This window comes from Podarcis tiliguerta (assembly GCF_965153285.1).
Source record: "Podarcis tiliguerta genome assembly, chromosome: Z".
NCBI lineage: Eukaryota > Metazoa > Chordata > Lepidosauria > Squamata > Lacertidae > Podarcis > Podarcis tiliguerta.
The window spans coordinates 33361717-33386560 of record NC_139553.1 but is presented as its reverse complement, the minus strand read 5'-3'; the positions used below and the strand labels follow the sequence as shown (position 1 = coordinate 33386560).

Here is a 24844-nt window from a genome sequence, read left to right as displayed (position 1 = left end):
AGCAGCTTTGGAACTTTTAAAATACACTCATTTAAATGGAATGCAGGGTGGGGCAGAGAGCTGTTCTATCTGAGTTTGCAATAAGCCTCCCTGATCTCCCCACAAGGAATCAACAGGGTTTTTAATGCTAGGGAGTGATGAAACTCTCACATTCTGGGAACAGCAGGAATTCAGTCCCAGAAAGGAGCCTGGTTGGAGCTGGTGAATATTTAAAGTTTGATTCTAGTTCCTCCATATACAACACCAACTAGAGTCTCCATTTGAACTTTGAGAGTAACTTTCCTCTTCTGAAAGGGCAAACATGGCCCTATAGAAATCCTGCCGAACCATCTCCATGGGGAGTCTTCCTGACGCCTCCTCCATGTCTGGTGCACAGATGCAACCCCCGCCTCTTGTCACTATGCAGTCTAGTCATTTAGAAAACACTTAGCCATGCAGCAGGCAATAGAATTAAAAAAACATTAAACTTCAGAAGGGGGCTGGGGAGGGGGGTGCTCAAACTTTGACAAGCTGCATCTAATGCTAAGTATAATTAATTAAATTGGATGAGGCACAAGGGGAAGAAGGCAGAAGAGGATGGCAAGCTGGAATCAGGATGGTAATGCACTGATATTTTGCGCGTCATCTGGTAAAGGAAATAAGCAGGGCTGTGGTGGTGCAAGAGAGTTGGGGAAGACGTGGCTTTCAAAAGGGAGCAAAATTCAGGAGAAAGAAGTAATAGCAATGCAAAAGAAGATAATTAAAAGAAAGCCAGGTAACTAAGAATATTATCTTACAAAAGCTGCAATGAAGGCTGCAGGGGTAAACAGCTCAGTGGCAAAGCATCTGCTATCTGCTTTGCATGCACAAGATCCCAGGTTCAATGCCAGGTATCTTCAGGTGGGGCTGGGAATGCTCCCTGCCTGAAACCCCGGAGAGCAGCTGCTGGCAATAATAAAATAGATGGCCTAATGATCCAACTCAATATAAGACAGCTTCCTATGAATAAAATAAGGAGGTCAACATTTCAATGTTGTGAGGTCTGAGAATGCAGATGCACACCCAAAATGAAGAAACACGAAGCCACATATAGATGGAAGCCACCCTCTCAATCTATTGCTGTTGAAGCTGTTATAGCAGCACCAGTTTCCCAGAGACAGAACTGTATATCCCCCACAATATTCCAAGGGGCAAAGTTTTAACAAGCTTGACGACTCCATCAGCACAGATAATTAAGCAATTAGAACAGTCAGAAGTTGACAGAGCACCAGCTGAATGATGCCCATGAAGCTACAAAAGAGAAGAGGGGTTCTCCCAGTGGAAAAAGCTTTTGTCAATGGTTCTCCTGATTGCTTGCCAAGGGCAGGGGGAGCTGCAAGGCACATAGGCAAGGCTGATTTCCATGCTGCCATGAGAGGAAGGGCAAAAGGGAAAGGCTGGAAAAATGAGAGGGACTGGTCGTTTTATTTTATGTGGTGTTTACAAGTCCTCATCCATTGCAAAGGGGTGATGTAGGAAAAAGCTAATTCCTAGTGATATTACTAAATGTTTTTTGAATGTGTGCTTCACAAAGAGCCTTCCTTTATGTGCTCAGAGAGGAAAAGCACATTTGAGTCACAATATTTAATCTAGGGACGTTTATGAACAATTTCAGGCAAGGATACTGAGACATGCTGCCAATCCCAGCACTCATCATTCACAGAGTTACATAGTTCCACACCCTAATGTATCAGCGCTATGCAAAAGCCTTCATATTAGTAATCTCAGATGGCTCTCACATGCATTTATAACTTACTCATGAGGAAAAGGAATATTGCTGAGGACGTTGTATTAGCAGTCCTTGCAGCTTGGGTGAATTAGACTGAAGCAATCATTTACAGTTTCTGGAGTTCAAAGGCTTTATTAATGCAGAAACTATTTATAGAATGAGTGGAAAGGAGAGAGAGAAAATGACTGACATCTTGGCTCAACATTAGGAAAGAAAAATAAACCAAAATGGCCCAGCTTTTTAGGGGTGGAATTAATTTAGAGAGAGAGACTACAAGCAGGGAGTAGCTGGATCACTAGTGCCCTCTTGGAGTTTAAAGTAACACATGCATCAACTATAAATTCAAGAGAAGAAAATGTGTTTGCTTTTCTCCAACACTGTGCATCTAGGAAACTGTCATGGTCCCCAAGGCACCACAAAATACCCAAAAGATATCTTTAAAGATATCTCATAAACTAAAAGTATGTAAAGGGCAGAGCTCAAATGACGGTGGGTTTTTTAGTGTTTTTTGTTTTGTGGCATGGTTTTACTTCTTATATGCAAATAATGAAGCACATGGCTACTCAGAGTAACCAGTATATGCAAACATCTGGCTCATCTAAGACTTTATAGAACTTTTATTCTCAATGGTGATGGAACTCAGAGGGGGGAAATATTTTTTATTTTTATAAATCTTTATTATTTGTAAAGGGGATCTTTGTACGAGTCAATACTTTACTATCCCTTTGGAGCCCTTTGGAATTCTTTTAGCCTTCCAAGCAGTGACACTTTATGGCTTACATTTTTTATTCTTTTTTTATGTTCACACTTTGTTTTAACAAAATCTACAAAATATTAAATGGGGGGGGGAGATAAATGTGTATGTTTTGCAACTGCAAGACACACTGCAATGGTCTAAGATCAGGGGGTCCCCAACATTTCTGGACCCAGGGACACATCTAAGAAACTCCAAGAAAATTTAAGAAACTGCCATAAGCACTATAAAATATCCATTTCACAGAAAAGCAACAGGCAATGCTCAGAACCTGTCTAGGATTCTCCCAAAACAACAGGCTAACCAACTACAAACACCCCAAAACAAATAAAACACAGACATATAAAGCAGGCAACTCCTTATAAACCTGATACCCTGCCCCCCCCCCAGCAACTACGACCACAAAACCACCTCATTTTAAAAATATTAGGAGGGGCAGGGGACCTTGATGGGCACCAAAGATGGTTTCTGAGGTGCCACATTGAGGATCCCATATCTAGATAATTTTTTGATCTGATCCAACATTACTCTTTTACATTCTTATTCTGAATCAACAGGTGTGCATATCTTGAAAAGAAGATGTACTGCACCCATCTGCAGGCCCCAGATATCCCTCACCTGCTGCCACAACAGATATGGAAAGCCAATACTGTAAATGAGCCTCAAGGTTCACACAAAGAAAAGGAGATCTGCTGAACTGAAAACAGTAGAAAATTGCATGCAATTATTTCATACATTCCAGAAAGCTGTGGAATAGGCTCCCAATTTTCAAGGTATCTGAAAAGCAGGACTATGTAAAAACTAAACTGTGCTCACCGAAACACCAAAGGCTTCTGCAGCAATCTCCTTCCCTAGGCTGGAGACAGTAGCAGTGGGCATTTTCAACAGAAGGGGAGCATATTCACACCATACATTTAAAACACATCCAATGCACATTTAAAGCACATGGCTTCCCCCAAAAGAATCCTGGGAATTGTAGTTTAAGAGTGCTGGGAATCGTAGCTCTATGAGGGGGAAACTGCAGTTCCCAGGTTTCTTTGGGGTATGTCAAGGGTTTTAGAAATATGTTGAATGTTGAACACCCCAAGTGTTTTTTCTCCCCATGATTTGCCAGATACAGAGTTTAGTAGCCTGAGGGGCACAAGAGAAGGAAGGAGGACTTTGGACACATTTTCCAACACTGCAGGAGAAGGAGTCTACTACCCTTGCATTTAAGTACTAGCCTGGCAGCCACAGGCAACAAAGAACTGCATGCAAAGGAGTGCTTCGAATCCCATGCAAGTGACTGAGTAGGCAAGGGAGGGACTGTTCTCTCCTCTTCTGCACTCAGCATAGACAACAACTGAGCTGCCAGAGAAGGGCAGTCACCTCTTCTACCCAGCACAGAAATGCAGAAAGCCCCCCACCCATTCTCTGCCAGCACCTAGCAGGCTAGTTTTAAAAAAGCAAGTTAGCAACTTTTTGGGGGTTATTAGACAATCCTGGTCTTCCGAATAGCCAATGTGAAATGTTTAAGAGGCAAGAAGCAGAGGTTGTTTTTTACGACCTTGGACGGTGAAAACTGTTCATGATAATTGTATGTTTCTAGCTAACAAAAGGTCCCCAGGTGCTGCGAGTTTTGGAAAAACTTACATGAATGAATACATTCCCTAAAACGGAGAGGGCTCAGGTGGAAGATGGATGGCGACACAACATTTCTACTGGATCACAGGGAAGGACTAAGTACAGCTTTCGGCTGCAACACAGTCCAGTGGCATGCTGACTGGGAACCAGTATGGACTCTGAAGGTGCAATTTCCATGGGGCTGATGAAGAATAATTCATTTACTTCAAGGGAGGGAGACAAGGGGAATCAACCACATTTAGCATCAGAAGCATGAGCTCCAAGATTGCTTTCATTTCCCTTGTACATAAAATGAGTTTGATGCAAGCTCCATTTCCAACATGGCTACACATGCTAATGGCAAGATTAGAAAGGTGGAGAGACTGAGCAGCACAGCAAACAAAATTCAATTGACACAAGTAGCAGGAGCTTCTAGGTTAAGCATGTGGCTTGGTGTGAGTTTTGGGAAAAGGAGTGTGCTCATTTCCCAAGGAAAGCAATGGTAAATGAAGAAGCAAGGAGCCCAAGAAACAGTGGAGAAAAGCCTGCTGGGGCACTGTCACACCAACCTAGGCCTGCCCTCTAACTTACAACCAGTCCAAGGGTGACATTGGCTGTCAATGTCTTCCTGCTTAGTCTCGCATTTTGCCTTTGTAGAACAGGGAGGAGGATGGGGGACAAAATTAGAATTAGTTGACTCTGCCCATGGTCAACAGTTTCCCTGTCACACAGGTGGAAGCATCTGTGGAAAAAAGGAATAAATTCCACTATCAGAGGGACACTGCTGGATAGAACTTGGAGGCTTAAATTTTTTTTAAAAAAAAATCTCCTAGACCTTTTAATTCAAAACCACTTTGAATGCTGCATTTTCCTGAGGGATTCTAGTGGAAATGCTAGGAAGTGAACCCAACGCCTTGGCCATGCACCTGATGCATGCACAGAATATTTGCTCACCCACTGAATAATGGCTGAGTGGCTTGTATTGGCTGCACTCTGGGTCTTGGGCCAATGGAGACAAACCTATAGGTTTACCTGGCATAATCAAATGTTTTTATAGGCTCTAGTACTTATCAAGCCTGTTTTCTTTGTCCATGGACCAGAGCATGCATGTCTGGCATGCTCTGGTCCATGGGGTCATGAAGAGTCGGACACGACTAAACGACTAAACAACAACACTTATCAAGCACTAAGATGAAGCCCAACCCACAAACCACACATTGTGGCCTGCCAGTTACTGGACACCCTTCCTAGTTGTTCCAGTTCCTGGCAGTACATGCAACCTCTTGTAGGTCAACATATGAGAGAGGTGAGCTTTGTTGGCTTGATGTGAGATGCGTTGTGCAGGCTGACCTAGTCTAGAAATTTCAGACAATGAGGTGAGACAGCAAGACAATTAGCCTGGTCTTTCCACTTGGCTACATCTGAGGGAGATGTGAAACAGCAACAGCTCCTCCATGGGCCTGGCTGGGAACAACTATGCTTGATCTCCTCTCTTCCCCTCCCAGAATGATCTCCTGGTAAGTGAATTTGACATGTTTTCTTCACTCGCTGTCCATTTCTCCTCTTGTATCATGTTGATTAGATTGGTAGCTTTTTAAAAAAAAGTTGAGCCAGCTTGAATGCAGCTCTTTGACCTGGCCTTTTGACGCCTGAAATGTGTGTTTTCAGGACCCACCCTATCCCTGTGGTGTAAATTGCTTTATTTGTTTTTTCAATACTGAATTTTTGATTGTTGTAACCTGCCCTGGTACGTGCTGAAGGGTGGGTGATAAATGTGATCATCATCAGAAAAGTGGTATACAAATGTAGTAAATCTCTCTCCCGCCCCTCACAAACACTTTCCTTCTAAACCAGAAATGTCCCCGATGCGGCTTCATTTAGTGTTGTGACTTGCTGACCCAATGGCAGCTAATGTGAACTGTGAAAGCCATCACTTTCCCGTTAGGAACTTCGGGAGCTGTGGCTGCTAGTTCTGCATTTAAATGACTAATTGGTGGGAGCAGAGAGGTGAACGAGCAACCCTTCCATTCTATTAGTGCTGGGCTGCATCATTCATTTCCTTTATTTTCACAAAGGTCAGAAGCAAGCAAAGCAGAAACAGATAATTAAACAGTTCTCCAGCCATCACCAATGCACATATTTCAATGAACTTAGAGGCAGCTAGCCAGTGGGAACAGGATTCAAACTCTGTCCTTTCCATCAAGGCAGAATTACATCATCCTGATGCACATGGGTTTGCTGAACGCATGGGCAGAAGGGGTCATTTCAAGGGGAGAAGAGGTGGACAGAAAGGTCTGCTTAAGCCTTTTCAACCTGTTGGTGCACATATTTCAATGAGGTTACAGGCAGGATGCCTTCATGGTTGTCATACCATACCACCCCCCAAGCACGCCCTACTAAGCTTGTACAATAAAAATGAGCTTTCCGTATCTTTGTTTGTGGTTTGGTTGAGCAATGAATGCAGGATGAGGTGTGTGGGGTTTTTTGAGGTCCTGTAAGAAGACAAATGATAGAGACAGCAGAAGGTTTCGTTGCTGTTGCTGTGAATAAATTACAGCTCACAGAAAGCAAATCACACACTCAGAGCAAAATGGTGGTTTTGTTTTTGTTTTGCGAAGTAAAGCAGCTTTCAAAAGTTTCAATAATTCAACCCACAAGTGGGGGGTGGGGGAGTGTTAAGTTACAGGGTAGAGGCAGAAATGAAATGAAGTTTCGAGATATCATGGCCCTTACCAAAGTAATAGCTATTTGCCTTCAAATGAAGCTTGTTTCAAGTGTTTCTCCAGAGAATAGGGGAAGAAGGGAAGGAATAAGCAGAAGCAATGACCTTAACAACAGACATTCGGGTGCAAAATTGCCAAACTGCCTGAAGGGAAAATATTTGGTGCTGTAGATAATGGCCTATTAGGCTCAATCTTTAGCCACTTAGAGGGCAATTAACACCAGAAGTTTGCTAAGACAAGACACAAGCCAGTGCAAATCACAACTTTTGGGGGATCTGGGTTTGTAGGACTATTACACGGGGAACCTGCTGGAACCCTGCTCCTCAAAAAGTAAAGAGTATAGGACCCCGACATCATAACCCTCAATGACTTCACCCCTGATCCCCTACATTGGCATTATGAGGCAAACACAGGTTTTGGAGGCTCAACATATGTGTCTATCCTGAAAGGAGAAATATTTGAGCTCAACAATAGCTTTGAAAACAAGCTGCACATATTCAATTATATATTCAGCTATACAGCCTTCATCAAACTGGTGTCTTCCAGATGTTCTGAATTACAATTCCCATCAGCACTAAGCAAGCAGTGGCTGATGGGCTTTATAGTCCAAAGCATCTGGAAGGCACCAGGCTAGTGAAGGCTGCATTTCAAGTTGTGCATCTGTTGGACTAAGAGCCCCAAAAAGTACACTATTATTTACTAAAAACATTTTTCATTCCATTGCTCCCACTATCTGAGGGGGCTTTCATAAATTTAAATCAACAATAAAAACATATCTTTAAAAAAAAAACCAAAAAACTATGCGGCTCTACAATGGTACAAGCAAAACAGCAAAGACTGCAGTGGCAGAAAACCATAGGCAAAAGCTATGTTGACCTTTGTTTCTTCTATAACCAGATCTTCTATAACCAGATGTTCACAGCATAAGATGCATAAAGCTAAAAATATATGGTTTTAAAGGGGGATTGGACAAGTTATGGAGGGGAGGTGTGTTAATGGCTGTTAGCCATCACATGTAGGGCCTGCAACAAGCTGTTGCATTGTGTGTTCCTTCCTAACAACAAAGTTCCTGTTCAGGATTTCAGACAGCCTAGGCAAGGCATTCAATCCTCTTTCCTCCTCCCCTGGTCTGGTTTTCTTTCCCAACCTTCAGCACTGCTTGACTATCATGCATGTTCCGTTCTCATTGGGCTTGCAGAAGGAAATGCCCCTTCAGTTTTTAAGAGAGAGAGAGAGAGAGAGATTTTGTCAAACCTCAGGCTTTCACCCAAAATGATATATTCCTGTTGTTTCTCAGTGGGTTTATTTTGGCTACGTAGCTATTGGCATTTACTAGCTGAGTTAGCTTTAAGAAGGAACAATGGTTCCAAGTTCAGAGGCAATGTGAAACAGCATATCAGTTGCTAGAGGGCTTCCTAGCAACATCTGCCTGGACACTGTTGGAAAGAGGATGGTGGGTGGAGGTGCTCCCTCTGAGAGAGGCATTTGTGAGTCAGAAAATCATATACTTATAGAATTGTAGAGTTGAAAGTGGGAACTTGCAAAGGAAGCAATGATAGCAAGAGCTAGTGTACTGTGATAACTAGAGTGTTATACTTCAACTGCAGAAACCAAGATTCAGTCTTGCTTGGCTACTGAGTGGCTATGGGCCAATCATTGCAACCACTGCTGCAAGGGAAAAAATGGAGTTAAACATGTTTACAGCTGGCCACTGGAGTCCATGCATTGATAACCCTGAGGCTGGATTGCTGCAATGTACTCTATGCGCGGCTGCCCTTGGGCCTGATCCAGAAGTGCCAGCTGGTGCAGAATGAGGCAGCCAGACTGCTACCACCAACATTCAATATCACTGTTAGAACATCCTTACTGCCTGCCCATCTACTACTGAGCCATGTTCAAGGTCCTTGCATTAATTTACAAAGCCCTGGACAATTTAGACCTACAGTGCCTGATGGGCTACCTGAATTCTTATAGCTCGATCACCTGAACTCCCATCACTGAGATCATCTGCAGGAGTGTCACCGGTAGCCCCGAGTTGGTGAGGCTCATCAGGGAACAACAAAAAACTGAGCCTTTAGTTTAATCGTCTCAATGCTGCAGAATGATCTGCCAATAGAGGTTCAGCAGGCACCTTCTGTTTCAACCTTTAAACATCTGCTGAAAACTTTTCTGTGTTGCTAAGCTGATGCTAAGCTTATGCAGACAATTATGAAAACATCTTTCTGTAATAGCTGGTTGATGATCTCCGATTTCAAATTTTCATGTGTGTGTTTTTTTAATTGTACTGTATACATGTATGGTGGTTGAAAATGGCCTTGATGTTTTTATGCAATAGTGGTATGCACGCTTCCAGGGTTGTCTGTCTCCTAGCTGTTGAGCTGGTGTGGACTGGTGAGATTCACTGTTGTGCAACAGTCGCACTAGCAGAAACAAATTGGCATCAGATTGTGCAAGTAAATTACCAGCAACTTGCTTATGCTCTTGCACAATAACACTTCACTTGTACAAAACACAAATAAGGGACTCTTTTGATCTTACGGAGCAGACAGGATGGTATAGAAGGAAGCAATTCCCAGGGTATACTGGTCCTAAGCCATTTGGGGCTTTACAAATATATTTGCCAATCAATCCCCACTCCATCTTATGTAGAATCTCATTATTTTATGCAGAGATGCAGAAGAACACCCCCCCATTGTCTTCAATGTTCTTTTAAGCAACTCTTTGATCAGTATCAACGTGTGTCCCACCCCCCACTGCCTCTTCCTTCACACACATACAGGTATTTCTGGAGATGGTCCAGTGTTTATAATGTTTCTTTAATAAAAGTGTCCTGGATTTAAGGGAAGCAGCAAGACTGATGCAGGTTGCTATGGCAAATACACATTTTCCTATTTAGTAGCATAATCAACAGCCTTGTACAATTTTCTGATTTCAGATTCTCATTCCAAATTGTGCAGCTTGGGTTATCCAAGTCATCCTGTTATTAAGTTATTCAAACCATTTTAATTGGAAATATTATTATTATTATTGTTATTTTTAACAGCTCTGCAAATGCAACACTTTTAAGCCATGCTCTATGCCTTTCTCAAAAGCGGAAATGCCAATAAATTACATTCAGGTTAGGTATCTTTTTTTCTGCCATTTTAAGCACAGTTCCATTGCAGCATTAATCATCTGCGCCTCTGCTGAAGAGGAACGTGGACATTCAAGACCAGAATTAAAAGGTAAATGTGCCATGCAAAGGTGGTCTAGGGAGTTGGTCCATTTTTGTAAAAAAATAAAAAATACCATTGCTATTTCAAGCTTAGAGATCTATATACTGTAGTTTTATTTTGGCTCTAATTAGTGTCATGAAGGAAACACCAAAAGGTTAACAAGAGACTGTTAGTTTATAATGCACGCTTCCTAGTGCCAACTCTGGCGGTTCAGTCTGTTTTCAGACTCATTAGCTATGTAGACTGATTACAGTTTCAGATCAGGAACTGCTCGCTTGCTGTGTTAGCAGAAGGTTCCTTTTTATTCATACACCTACCCTACTGCTAAATATGAAATGGATGGCTTTAACTCTTTGTGGGACTCAAAACTGCAAATGAAAGAGGGAAAGAAGTTAAGTTCCTTCCTCAAGAAGTAACAACTTACTGGGCCCAATCCTGGGAACACGAATCAACACAAGAGGCCTCCCCTCTGTAGTGCTATTAGGTAATTTTATATTATGGACTTAAAGGTCTTAAGGGGGGGTGTCTTCTTTAGAGTGTTAGTATATATTAATTCAATGACTTCAACATGTGTTTAAGCCTACCCTGCTATATTCACCATCTCCATCACTTCATTCTGCTGAGCAGAGTCTCAGATATCTGCCCCAAGATATCTGCCCTGACAAGCTGCATTACCTGGCTGAGTACACATCATGCATTTAAAGCACCCCCCCCCCAAAAAAAAAGAATACTGGGGACTGTAGTTTTTAAGGTTGCTAGGAAGTTTAGCTCCCAGGATTCTCTGGGGGACAAAATGTGCTTTAGGTGTATTTTTAATGTATGGCTAGTGGAAGCCAACAGATTTCTTAAAGCTTGGATGCACCAAGACATCTTTCTTTTGGGTAACAGGGTGCATTCACAGAATGGTTTCATAGCATCTCATCTTTCAAGTGGACAGCCAGAGATGGAATTTAAAGAGGGCAGGATGAGTTGCTTTTGGTGGCAAAGTTCAGGAGTGTAGATAGAGTGATAAGCTCAGTTTCTGCAGAGTGAAGTCTTTAGCAGGGGTGAAATTGAACTGCCTTAGGATTTCTTGTTAGTTTCACCTTGCACTTAGAATCAAAGAACTGTAGAGTGGAAGGGACCATTTGGGTCACCTAGTCCAGCCCCTGAAATGCAGGAAGCACCCCATATGGTCCCCCATCCAATTTGAAACCATCCTGGATCCCGCTTAGCTTTGCAAAGGTGCTAGCAGTTTTATTGCTGAACCATACACCCGTAATAACAACTCTTCTGGTTCCTTTGCAAAATTGAAAAAATGCTTTGGAAAAAAAATAAATATTTGAGAACTGGCTCTCAGTCTCACAGGCACTTAAATGTTCAAATTCTGGAGTATTTCAGTCTCATCTAAAAATGGGAGATGCTGCCTGTGTGGCAGGAAATTGCATTTTTCAAGGATTAAATGTTCTTTGGCAAAGAACCTCACCAAACTCCAAGGCTTATTCATTATTCTTGTCCTCTGCTAAGATGTAAACCCCCTTTCTCTTAATAGCCCACAGAATAACTGGGGGTTTTTTTATTTCTTTGCAGGCCCCAAATCAATTCTACACATGGGACATAAAGAGATCTTAAAGAACCTGGAGACATGATGCCAAATTACATGTTATACATGTAAGCTACATCAATGTGTAGCTTTAATTTTGAAGGAAGAGGGTGCTTAACCCTTTATGGTATCTGCTTTATCCACTCCCCCTCAAAATCACAAAATACACTCTGTACTTCCTCCCTGCTCCAAGGGGTTCCCGATTTGTGTTTATCCCCATTTAAAAAGGAAAGATGGAGCTTTGATACACAAATCTATGTGAAATGTGTAGCTTGCCCCCTCCAATAATCACTGTTTAGATGATGGTGGTGCTATGTAGTTGTTGGCGAAAACAAGAACATAAAAGAAAACATGAGATTTTAAACAAAACCCGCTTTGTCTTTCTGTTAATTAGCTGCTTTTCACTCAATACCTGCACTTTCAAAGACTGATTCGTATTTTTCCAGTTGCCAAGAGAGCTAGCAGAAAAAAGCACAAAGGGTGAGCATCAAGGCAATTTTTTTTATTATTTTCTTTTTTAGAGAAAAAAAAATCAAAAAGCAGGAAAAAAAAACCCATATATTAAAACTGAAAACACCTTCCAGGTCTCAGCCAGAAAGGCCACATGCTCAACCTTCATTTTCCTTTCCAGGTGGCCTTTAAGCAGAGGGGAAATCAGCAGCACACTCCCATCTGGGATGCCATTTCCTGCAGTTGCATAGAGACACAATTATAGCTGCAATCTCTATCTAACTCCTGTGACCTTGGATTCATTAACTCCACTGAAAGACACATTCCAACATTATATTATTTCATGTGACAAGGTGTGGGGTTGGGCGGTGGGGCGGGGGAGGTAAGCAAATTAGAGAAAGACTTTCAAATGTCTGTGATATTTAATAAACCTTGATGTGCAAACAAAGGAGATTACAAGCCTGTTTACTAGTGCGCCCTTAAACCAAATGGATTACAATATGTTTCTACATTCATAATTTTAATCTCTCTCTCTCTCTCTTTCCTCACCATCATCACCCTCCAATGAGTGTTAAGTTTTTGCTTAAAAAAACAACAACACAGGATGTCCCCAATGGCACCTGAACTGTATGAAGCATTGTTATACCTCTTTGGACAGTTGTGGCTTTCTGCACAGACTACTGGGAACTGCGGTTTGTAAAGGTTGCTGGGTGTAGTTTGGAGACCCCTATTCACCTCAGTGAGCTACCGTTCCCAGACTTCATTGGAATAAGGATTGACTGTTAAAACACTGTTAAATCCCCAGGCCACTGGACCATATCCCTGGGCTTTGCCTAAGTATCAGATTTTTATTTTTTCCCTAACAGTTTGTAGCCCTGTGGTTTCATAAGTCCCCATGCCACAAACCTCAGGCTTAGTAACTTAGTTTGCAACTCTATCTACTTCTAGGAGAAAATTTAGACACAGCGAAACATGTAGCAAGCTCATTCAAATTCACACACACACACACGCACACACACCACATTAAAACACGCATTTCCCAACCAAATTGAGTTTCTAGTCTCCAAGGCAGAACATGAAAAAGGCAGCAGAAGAAATAAAATAATCCCTCTCCCCCTCTCCACTGGGCTGAAATGAAGTAGCTAAACTTTGGGAACCGACAGGTTTGCAAGAGGGCAGAGACATGTGTTGTCTTCTGTCTATTTTTTTAAAAGCACTCAGTGTGAGCAAAACCAAAGGAGAAATAACTCCATGAATTGCAAAAGAGGGTATCCAGCCTCAAAGATGCTAATTCGGGCCCTGAGGGATCTAATCAACCTCTTTGTTAAAGTAAAGATAAAACTTTCTGACAGCAAATGCTATTCTGATAAAATGGAATTTTCAATTATGCTATGAGCATCTGGTCCATGCCATCGTTTATGGAGCAAGGCGCCGTGCAGCTTTGCAATGTCAGAAGCTATTCCGCACAGACAGCTTCTCCCACTGCTGAGAGAGGTTGGGAACGAGACCTATACTGACCAGTATGCTTTGTGCAAAGTAAATTCTGTGCCTTTCCATTTGTGAGGCCTTATAAGATTTGTGCTTAAACCAGTTTGTAATGTAAACATAAACACTGTCGCTGTAGTTGAAAAGAAAACAACTGATCCAGGAGTGAGGAACCTGCAGTCCTGCATATGCTCCTGAACTACAACTCCCATCATGCTTGATCATTGGTCTGTGCTGGCTGAGGCTGATGGAAGCTGTCAACACATCTCAGGCCACTTCTAGGTTTTAGAACATGCTGGAGCAAGAGCCAATCAATGGGCCATCTAACCTACTCATGTCTAGAAAAGCTGCATATAAATCATGCTAAACAATGACCCATATCCAAGTTCAAATCCCTGCTCAATTGCAGGGCTTACTGGGTGACCTTGAGCCAGAACCCACTCTTAACCTAACATACTTCAACGGTGTGGAGGGGAACCCTATGTTTATGTCATAACATTTATATACTGCTTGAGTGTAGAAAAAAACTCCAAGTGGTTTACAAATACACCCCCCAAGCTCCTTGTACAAAGGGTAGGGTGACAATGATAGTGACCATCACTTAAGAAGTCCAAAGTATTTTTGGGCACAAACATGATGCCCTGCTAACCTGTGTTGACCTAGGGCCAGACCACACACACATGGGAGGGGAGGAGACAGAACTATCCATGTCATGCTGGCATTCCTAGTATGGCAAGCTAAAGTAAAATTTGATAAATAATTCACTTCGGTTTTAAAAACAAAGGAACAGATTTCTAGCCCTTATGTACAACGATAAGCTTGAATGAATGTCATGGGTGTCCTCTGGAGGGTGGAGACAAGGGGAACACACACACCCCTCCTCAGAATCGTAAATGTATTTATTTATTCTGAAGTACACAGACACATGCATATCTAGCTAGCCAACAAGAGACTTAGCATGATCTCTTAGACCATAGGTTTTCAACCTTTTTGAGTCCACAGCTCCCTTGACCAACTACATTCTTTCTGCGGCATTCCTGTGGGGCACAGGAGCCCAGTAGGGTGCAGGAGCCCCTATCTGCAGAGCTGGCAGACTCCCACCCTTTTTCAAACATCCTCCCATGTGGAGTGTTCCCTCATCCTCTTCTTCTCTCCCCTCTCCTTGGGAGTCCTCCAAGCAGCCACTGCTGCAACCCCTGTTCTCTGAGCTGCCCCAAAGAGAGGTACCTCCTCACACTGCCCCACAGGGGCCTGGGACTTGTCTGTCCATTCCCAACAGCAAGGGCTGGTGGACAGGCTAGCTGGGCTCCCTCACCCACTTGCTTACTCTGAGGCCACCTCAGTTCCTGGCAACCAGCACCATTCGCCTCTGAAGCTTGTAGCCAGGTATGTTGCAACAAAGTCTTTGGGAGGCAGGCAAGAGGGCATCAGAGGAGGGAGCGAAGGAAAGAGGGACAGAGGCCAGTGTTGCCCGTGGCACCCCTGACCACCATTCAAGCCACCCCAGGGTGGCATGGAACACTGGTTGAAAACCACTTTCTTAGACAATTCCTATTCAGCTGCTGAAATTACATCTACAGATAATCAAGCCCATGCAGATTCCATTCAGGATGTTTACAAATTTAAAAACTTTAGGGGTGAATATGTTATTTGGTGTGAGTTGTGGGCAAAAGGATATGCCAAATATATATACACCCATCATTAAACCTCACTGAACTATTGGACCACACCAAATTGTTTCCTGCTATTAAAATGGTGTGTTTTTTACTGCAGTTTCCCTCCCAGTTACAACATGTACAACTGAACAATCCTTTTAACACTTTGAACAGGGTGAAGACATGACTACGTTCAACAATGTGTGGTTGTTTGCCTTGTGTTTGCTGAGTGTCAATAAAGATGAAGAGCTAACTCAAGGAGAAATTTGTAAAAGTTATTGACCGTTTGGGCCAAGACCCTTGAGGATGCCTGTTTTCGTTTAAGGAATGACCCACTTTGTATTCAATTTTCCTTTGTGTTATGGGCAGAGAAGCTTTAACAAAGAAGTCTGTCTGGTTTCAGGCCTTATGCTTGGCATAATTCTTTGTAAAAAGCATGAAATTCAGCCTTAGGGGTTTTTAATATGGTTTAGAGACCTCCATTACAGTTGTTCAATGGGCAAATTGATTCTATATGTCTTTCTACTAGTGCTTTACTTTTTTTGTTGTTAAATTGGTTGCTGCTTCTTAGCACCATGCAATGGTGTGTGGGGTACAGTCATATAAAGGCTACAAATAGCCAACAACCTGTAGTTGCAAGTCATGGGCCTCCCCCGCCCGCCCGCCCGCCCAAAACAAGTACCGTATTTTTTGCTCTATAAGACCCACCTTTTTCCTTCTAAAAAGTAAGGCGAAATGTGTGTGCGTCTTATGGAGCGAATGCAGGCTGCACAGCTATCCCAGAAGCCAGAACAGCAAGAGGGATTGCTGCTTTCACTGCACAGCGATCCCTCTTGCTGTTCTGGCTACTGAGATTCAGAATATATTTTTTCTTGTTTTCCTCCTCCAAAAACTAGGTGCGCCTTGTGGTCTGGTGCATCTTATAGAGCGAAAAATACGGTATTTGAGTGGACACTGAAGCCTGCCTAGATCCCAGAGACCACAGAGAGAGGAGCTGACTTTCAGTACTCAAATGGCATTGCTACAGCCCACCAAATAGATGTTTACCTATCCTTAATGTGTGTGGAGGATGGTGTGCCTTACTTACTTACACACACACACACCAGTGACCCTCCCTTGGTCCCACCCTAGCTAGTTTTATCCACGCCTCCAGAAGGCAGAGAGACATTGGCATTCAGTCTTTTCCTTATCCCTAAACTTGCTTTGTTAGCATCAAGTATGCGAACCCCATCAACAAGTTGCACCCATTTCCTGTACCATTTTCCATCTCCCTAGTTATGCTCCCGTCCAGGGGGCATGGAGATCAGTCCCTATGAGGGAGTAGTGTTGAAAGAGGTAGGAAGGAGTATTTTAGCACACCATCAGGGGCATCCTCCTCTGCCCTTCTGGGTTAGGTGCTGGAAAGCACCCAGCTGTGTATCACTACCACAGCTGGACTGGCAATTGCCATTCCTTGAATAGGAATGAGTCTTCTACCTTCTACAAGCCCCCCCCCCCCCAATTCCCATTCCCTCTGACTTCAGTACTGTAGGGGTACTCTCCAACTCTTTCCCCATATGACTAGCAGAGCAGACTAAATTATGCAAAACAAAATATATACAAAGGTGCATAGGAAGCTGACTTATACAAAGTCAGACTATTGGTCCCTCTAGCTCAGTACTGTCTACTCTGAATAACAATGGCTCTCCTGGGTTTCGGACAGGGGTCATTCCCAGTTGCTTCCCTACCAGGAAATGCCAGGGATTTAACCTATGCATTTAAAGCAGTTGCTTATGTCAGTGAGCTATGGCCATTTCCCCATATGAATTTTTTTAGCACAGAATCCAGGTAACCTTAGCATAGAAATTTGGGTTGTTTGCTTTTTACAAAAAGCACAGAGTATGCATAGCTGGAAAGAGCTTTAAATCCTACATTACACATTTTAAAGAGCAAATTCCTAGCAGACTTAGAAAGGCACTGGGTTTCTCTGGAGCCTTGTTTTCTCCCAAACAAACCAGCTACGTGAAAGTTCAGCTGACAAAAAGAACCAGTAAATAAATATGTTGAGTGCATTCCAAAGCGATAGCTCTGCACCCTCAGAAATAAACAGATTATTAACTTGTAGGCAGGTACACCAAAGGAACAGCACATTAGTGCAGGTTCCGGTGGGTTCCATTTGGTATCAATTAGCAAGGGAAGGAAAACAATTCAGTGCGGTAATGAACTCCAAATTGGGTGCATATTAGAGCAATTAAAAGCAATCTTTCCAACTGATGAAATCATTCTAATCAATCATTAAGACCATCAAAAAGTTTAAAAGGACTGGGCACAATTCCGACTGCTAAAATAAGATGAGCGGCAGAAGTCAGGAGGATGCTTCTGAGCCCCTCCCTTCCCCACTCCAACCCTCCCCCCACCCCTTTGTAATGCCACACTGACAGACTTTGCCTCGGAAGAGACTCCACTGAGGAGGGGAAGCCTCAATAATTCAATAGGAGAAAAGGGAAGAGCCATAGACTTCCTGTAAAGGCAGACACAAGTGCTTGGGGTCAGGGCCGAGAGTTGCTCCATTAAGGCACAGACAATGGCACATTAATTCCAGTCACAAAATTTACCGCAATGGGAAAATGCTTGACTGGACCTGTCATTTTGAGTGGGAGATTCTAAACCCTACCTTGAAAGCTGGTCATCGGACTCCCCCTCCCCTTCTCATCCTTTTGACACTATTGGTTAATCCTAAATAAGGGCACTACCAATGAAGCTGTCCAACTGCGTATCTGAGGCAGCTGGGGGATCGATCCCCTGCAGATTGTGGTCGCAATGTAAACTGATATCATGTTAAAGGCCATGGATTTGGAATTGGGGAGGAGGGAATTGCACTCAAAACCAGCCAGGGGTATCCTTGCTGACTCAGAAGCATCTCCTGAACTCTAGCCCAGAAGCCACCATTGTAGCAAGGTCTTTCCTACACCACAGCCAATGTCTATTCAAGGAAGGCTCCTTTAACTGAAGAGGCTGCTGTCCAAGTGGATAAGCCCTGTGTATGGAGGGCAGCGATGTCACGCTGGCCACGTGACCCGGAAGTGTCTTCAGACAGCGCTGGCCCTTGGCCTCTTTGAGTGAGATGGGGGCACAACCCTAGAGTCTGTCAAGACTGGCCCGTACGGGCAGGGGTACCTTTACCTTTACCTATGGAGCTTTCCAGGGTGTTGCCTGCTTTGCCTTGACTTTGCCTTATTGGTCAGGTTGACTTGCCTTATCAAAACCAGAACCTTGCCTTAATTGCTATTGCCTTATTGGCGCTTTGGATTTGCTTGACAGTGTGCTGCTTCTCTTAAAAAAAAAATACCTAAAATCATGCTACTTTTGCTACAAACCCATCTAGTTGAGTCCATTGCCTGGAGAAGAACATGTACATGACTACTTTTTCATGGACATGATTACTTTCATTCACACTGAACCATGGATGTTGAAGTCTTACATTTGTGTCTATGACTCTTAAGACCAGCTACTCTAAATGCAGAAAAACTGTAAGTAGAACTGCAGTGGGAGAGCAGATTCTAGCAAGTGTGCCTCCATGGCAGAAATGACCAACTTCAATATAATCTTGTGGGACACTGACTGTCCAGACAGTATGTCCAGGAGCTTCAAATGATCAGCTCTGTAATAAAATTGGCACCATTTAATAGTATGGACTTAACCTTTATGGAGCATGTGCACTCAAGCATATAATTGTGTTGCATCCAGATACAGACATTAATTATATTACATATAAAGAGAGCTCTAGCATTGAAGTGCTGGAAGCGCTCTCTCTCTCTCTGTGTCTTACAGCTTGAAAACATGTTTACTATAGCAGTAAGAAGCCTGATAACATTATTCAGGAGGCGCATACAAACCAAAGGCTGACAATTGGGCACACCTGGGCTGGGGGGGGCGGGTTGCCAATTCCCTGCCACCAGCACCAGATTCCAATCCAATTTCTCTTTAACCCTTTTTGAGGTGCCATCATTTTATGCCACTACACGCCCCTCCATCCCTGAGATTAATAACTTTCCAGCTCCAAGCAGTCATGTTATTCCCCACACTGGCCCACCTGACTCCACAGTCAACTTGCATCATACACACATTTAAGCTTATGCAAATTCAACTATACGTGCTCAGCTGCAGCACCTGTTTTGTAGACAGAAATCACTCTCGGCACTTAAAATATTAACAAGACAGCCTCTTTTTCAAATTCACTCTCCCCCAGTTCGCAGATGACAGGGTTTAAACCCAACACTGCATTATGACATTGCCCCATAAACGCTCAACCCCAATAAACCAGCCACCAACATCCTTCAAAATGCAACCTTTTACCAACGCAAACAATGAATAATGTAATGCAGCTTAGCAAAACGAAACAGGAGTAGTGAGGAATAAGGAATGCTGAAGCTTTAAAAAAGGAAGAAGTTAAGAACCCACCATCAACTTTTAGAAGAAGAAGAAGAAGAAGAAGAAGAAGAAGAAGTAGAAGAAGAAGAAGAAGAAGAGTTTGGATTTGATATCCCGCTTTATCACTACCCGAAGGAGTCTCAAAGCGGCTAACATTCTCCTTTCCCTTCCTCCCCCACAACAAACACTCTGTGAGGTGAGTGGGACTGAGAGACTTCAAAGAAGTGTGACTGGCCCAAGGTCACCCAGCAGCTGCATGTGGAGGAGCGGAGACGCGAACCCAGTTCCCCAGATTATGAGTCTACCGCTCTTAACCACTACACCACGCTGGCTCTTAGAATCCATTCCAGTCTTTTTCTTCTTTCTGCCTCCCTCTTCCTCACTTCTGCTAGACACTCGCATGTGGAGGAGTGAGGGGAGGCAGCAGAGACACAGGGAAGGCCCTCCCCACAGGACATCCCACTGCCTTGTCTGCCAGCACAGGGACCAAGGGAGGTGCTGCAAATGATGTAATTTTGGCTACATGTAATTTCTGCCTTACCTGCTGGCCTTGGAACTTAACCTCCACTGAAGATGTGACTCTACTGTATTGTGAACACACCTGTGCTTGGTAATAAAAAATGACTTTATGCAGATCTTCTGGATTCAGAGTCATGAGAGCAGCAGTTAGATGAAAGGAGGTGAGGGCAATGGGGATTGCCACCCAGGTTCCCGTTAGAAAGCTGTAAGAGTCTGCAGAAGCACAGCGTATTTGCATATCTCATTCACACCAAAATGTAATTTACATAATATTTGCACGGAATACATTAAAGTGTTTTGCACCTCCTCTATGCAATATTAGCTGAGAGACAGCAGCAGTAGCAGTTCTTATGGGAAAGCTTTTGAGACCCGTCAGCAGCTTCAATTTACAGGTGCTTTCGCTTCATGATGAAATATTTGTTCACAAGCACAAAAAGGCACAGCACAGAGGGAATTAGTTCTGGAAGCAACTCATGGCATGTTGGAGGAAAGTCCAAAGCCCTTCTGGATTGGTGGAATTAATGCGCACAGTTCTCTTTGGGTTCTTTGTCCTGCAATGTTCCAGATGGCCATACAATCAAACCTGCTTCCGCAAGCCTGGTGTCCTCCAGATGCAATGGATTACAACTCCCTTGAGCCCTAGGCATCAGGGACAATGGTCAGGGATGATGGGAAATGTAATCCAAAACACCTGGAGGTTGGAGGAGACGATGCTTCCATTGACATAAATGCAATGCATTTCCAATGTCCAGGGAGGTAGCAACAGACTCAAGAGAACTGAAAGGCTTTCAGAATTACAAAACAGCTTTCGAGTGGAGGGGGAAATATGAGCAACGGAACCTCAAAAACAGCCCAATGAGACCTGAGCATGCTCAATCGCCATGAAATGCTGATTGATTGGGAGAGAGTGAAAATCAGGTGAGAGGTTCGGTGTAATGGAGTACTGTGAAGAAGGTAGTGGCTGGTGGTGAACTGCAACCTTTTATTGCAGGTCTCACTTGTAAAAGTAGTATGCACAAAAAAAGTACAACTTGCTCCATGCTCATGAAGAAACTCTTAAAAATACAAAACAGGTTTCCCCAGATATGCAACTCCGGTTTCTAACCCAGTAGCTCTACAATAATCTCACAAGTGCTTCATTTAAAAAAAAACTACTACCAAAGTATCAGTGGCAGAAACCAATCATGAAACATCAGGTGTAGGGTTGGGAGACGGAGGTGAGGAGGAGGAGAAGATACAACAAGAGTGTTTCTGAGCATGGAAAATAAATACCTTCCTACCAGTCAATAGCTACAGTCAGCTCATATATCTCGGTCAGAAGCGGGTCATCGGCAGTCATATTTGTGATCCTTTTTGAAAACTCATTAAAGGCCCATCCAAATCCTTGATAGTTTTAATGTTAATTTCTCTGTTGCCTTCTGCAAACTCCCTAGATAGTTTGCAAATTCCTTGCTGTTCAACACAGTTTGCAACAGCAAAGGAAGTTTGCAAAAAGTAACAGAAGCAAGAAGCAGCCGTCTCCGCTCCCCTCGAGGTGAGTTTAAACCTAGAGAAAAAGCCCAAGAGGCAAGAATGACAATACCAAGGAGGTGAGCCCACTCAGGGAGAAGTTTCCCCTCTGAGCGCACCTTGCTCAAAAGGAGGAACCAACTTGGGTCTCGAGGTCTGGTGGCACTGACCCAATCTCCCTGCTCCCTCCCCCTCCCACCAACTTTTCTTTTTTTAAAAGACTTTTCCTTCCTTTCTTAGAGAAGAATAATAAATGCTAAGTTATTTCAGAAACAGTCTAGGTCTGGAAAGAATTTAAACTTCCATAGCACAAATCTATAAATGTTTAATTTTCTCATCTCTGCCCATAAGAAGGCTGTCCAGAAAATACATTATTACATGAGATCTTGCAGCTTGCCCATTAAGCATGGCTGGTGGTGGTAAATTGGAAAGTAATGGCCATGGACTCCCATTTAGAAAGTTTTACAGGGTCAACTGAAGTCATGTCACCAAAATACCCCAGGAATTGAGGTTTCAGGCACCTTTCCTCTCCTTCAGGCAAGGAGCATTCTGCTGTTTGGACGGTGTGGGAAAGAAGCCCTTTGATTCCCTAGGTCACAGCCAGCTTTTCTTCCTTGGTGGGGCTGTCATATTTCCCAGGGCGGGTGCTGAAGAAATTATCAGGAGAGGAGGGTTCTCCTAAGAGACAATGGAAACTTAAGAACAGTAGTGGTGGATCTAACTTAATCCAGCTGCCATTTAGCTACCATGCTATGCCCACAGCCATAAGGGTTGTTCAGAGAAATATCCTCCTGTGTTCAATGATCAGTACAGTGGTGCCCCACAAGACGAATGCCTCGCAAGACGGAAAACCCGCTAGACGAAAGGGTTTTCCGTTTTCAGAGGTGCTTCGCAGGACGAATTTCTCTATGGGCTTGCTTCGCAAGACGAAAATGTCTTGCGATTCTTGAGGGGTTTTTTCGCTCCCCACCCCCTTTTTCTAAGGCGCTAAGCTGCTAATAGCCTTTTAGCAGCTAATCCCTTAAGCCTTTAATAGCCGCTAATAGCCGCTAATAGCCACTAAACCGCTAATAGCGCTAATAGCGCTAATCCGCTAATGGGCTTGCTTCGCAAGACGAAAAAACCGCTAGATGAAGAGACTCGCGGAACGGATTAATTTCGTCTTGCGAGGCACCACTGTATTTATCTATTATTATTATTATTATTATTATTATTATTATTATTATTATTATTATTTAATTCATTAACTTTATATATATATATACTTTCAACTGAAGACATCAGGGTGGTTCACAAGCTAAGAATACAGAATAAATTCACATAAAAAATAATTATTATCAGCCAAAGGCCTGGTTGAAGAGGAACATTTTTGCCTTGCACCTAAAGATGTATAATGAAGGCACCAGTGAAAATTCCCTGGGGTGAGCATTCAACAAACATGGAGCTGTCACAGAAAAAGGCCCATTCTCGTGTTGCCACCTTCCTGACCTCTTGTGGAGGAGGCACACGAAGAAGGGCCTCAGAGGATGACTGCAGAGTCTGGATCAGTTTATAGGGGAGAGGCAGTCCTTGAGGTGGGCTCAGACTCACAAGCCACACACCAATGTATTCTCTGGTCACATCTTCCCAGAGGTCATGCATTCCACAGCCAAATGAAAGGGAGCCTAAGGTTAAAAACCTATTTGTGCTTCCCTGGGAGTAAGCATGAGTGAACACTACTGGAACATTCTTCCAAGCAGACCAGTGGAGGCTGCTCTATGAGGACAAATGAGGGCACTGCTCCACCAACCTCACTCTGCTCTCAGGTAGCTCCCATTCATCTGCCTTCTTACTTACAACCCAGTCTAAGGACAGCACTGCCTGTCAGCTTCCTCCTCTTTAAGCTTAGTGTGGATGGTGGAGGATGGGAATAAAGCTATAATCAGTACTATTTTTCTAGAAAAAGAGGCACTAGAACTTACCATGAAAACCTCTCTTGTTCTCTTATAATGGCAATGGCAATGGCACCCAGCTGAGAGGTGCTGGAATTGAGTTCCGGGCAGTTGAAAAAAAGCCCTGGCTATAATTAATTGGTTTGGCCTGTCATTAGCTCTGTCTTTACCTACTGCTAGGATCCCTGCCTGCTGCCCTAGCAGCCCCAATGGGCACCAGCCACGATTGAAGTAGACATGCCTTGTATCGTGCTGAAAGGAAGGGGCAGGGCCCTGGTAATTACAAATATTGGCTTGACAATCCTGCAAGACACTTAATGTTTGCAGGCCCTGGATAATTCCTCCTCCTCCACCCCCCATCTTCTTGCTTCAGATTGAATTATTCCTCGAGGGCACATATAACTCTGGTTATTATATGGTATAAACAATAACTACAACAAATCTCTTAAAATGCATCACTTCCTTTGTAATTTAATCTTGAGTTGATCTAAGAGTAGGCCTTTGAGCCTTGCAGTTAATCTTATCCCCCAACCCCATGAGAAACTCAAAATGGTTCTGGGAGCTTAATCTTGTTGACTGAAAGCTCTTCATTATAGTTTCAAGTAAAGACAGGAAATCACAAAAGAAGTGGCACTCCCACAGACAGGAAAGGCAAACTCATTGGTGATGGGGGGAGTCCTCTTTTTAAAGAAATCTTTCTTGGAGGGAGTTAGCTGATCTGAGGTAGATCTTTAACTCGTACATGCACTCACATATCTGCTTCCCTCCATTTTATACAAGAGGTGTTGTTTTTTAATGCTTAGGTTTTGTTTTGTTTATGGGTTTTCTTTTTTAAAAAAGAAAGATGACCAACTTCCAATTTCTGGGGAGAACTTCATCTTTTTGTAGATTCCTATTGTAGATGCTTTTCTAATAAAATGGTGAAAGCCTATTTTATAACAATCCCTGTTTTGTAAAACCAGTGGTTTCCTCCAGTCTTCTAAATGTTCAGTTTCCGTGGAGTTAATTCTTACATGGAAATACTGAAGCTTTGAAACAGAAGTGAAGCTTTTGAAACAGAAGTGTCCCTCACCCCTACTGTCAAAATGTATGTGCTCCACCGCACAAATTACGTGGGGTTGGAATGTGTATGCCTAGTGCCTGGGTTACAAATTGACTGCAGGTCAGAACTGTTAAGGCATGTCTGGATGAGGTGGAAAACAGGATCTTAGTACGTATGAAGTTCAAGCTATGCAGATTGCTAGAAAAAGAAAAATATGGAG

General features: G+C 43.2%; 2 protein-coding genes and 1 long non-coding RNA gene across 5 annotated transcripts in view; 2 read left to right on the top strand and 1 right to left on the bottom strand.

The window, feature by feature from the left end:
• The window catches only part of LOC310669890 (tigger transposable element-derived protein 1-like), a 406885-nt gene that overhangs the window by 79135 nt on the left and 302906 nt on the right, over positions 1 to 24844 (top strand). The gene's annotated exons all lie outside the window — the stretch shown is intronic.
• PCDH19 (protocadherin 19) overlaps positions 1 to 24844 on the bottom strand; it is a 140777-nt gene that overhangs the window by 31589 nt on the left and 84344 nt on the right. The window lies entirely within an intron of this gene.
• Positions 5393 to 12418, top strand: LOC310669181. 2 transcript variants are annotated; one of them, XR_014507066.1, is made up of 4 exons: positions 5393 to 5620; positions 9496 to 9605; positions 12018 to 12103; positions 12255 to 12418. It is a non-coding gene; the product is annotated as an uncharacterized lncRNA (long non-coding RNA). The 2 variants fall into 2 exon arrangements; XR_014507067.1 differs by lacking the exons at positions 12018 to 12103; positions 12255 to 12418 and adding an exon at positions 9870 to 10620.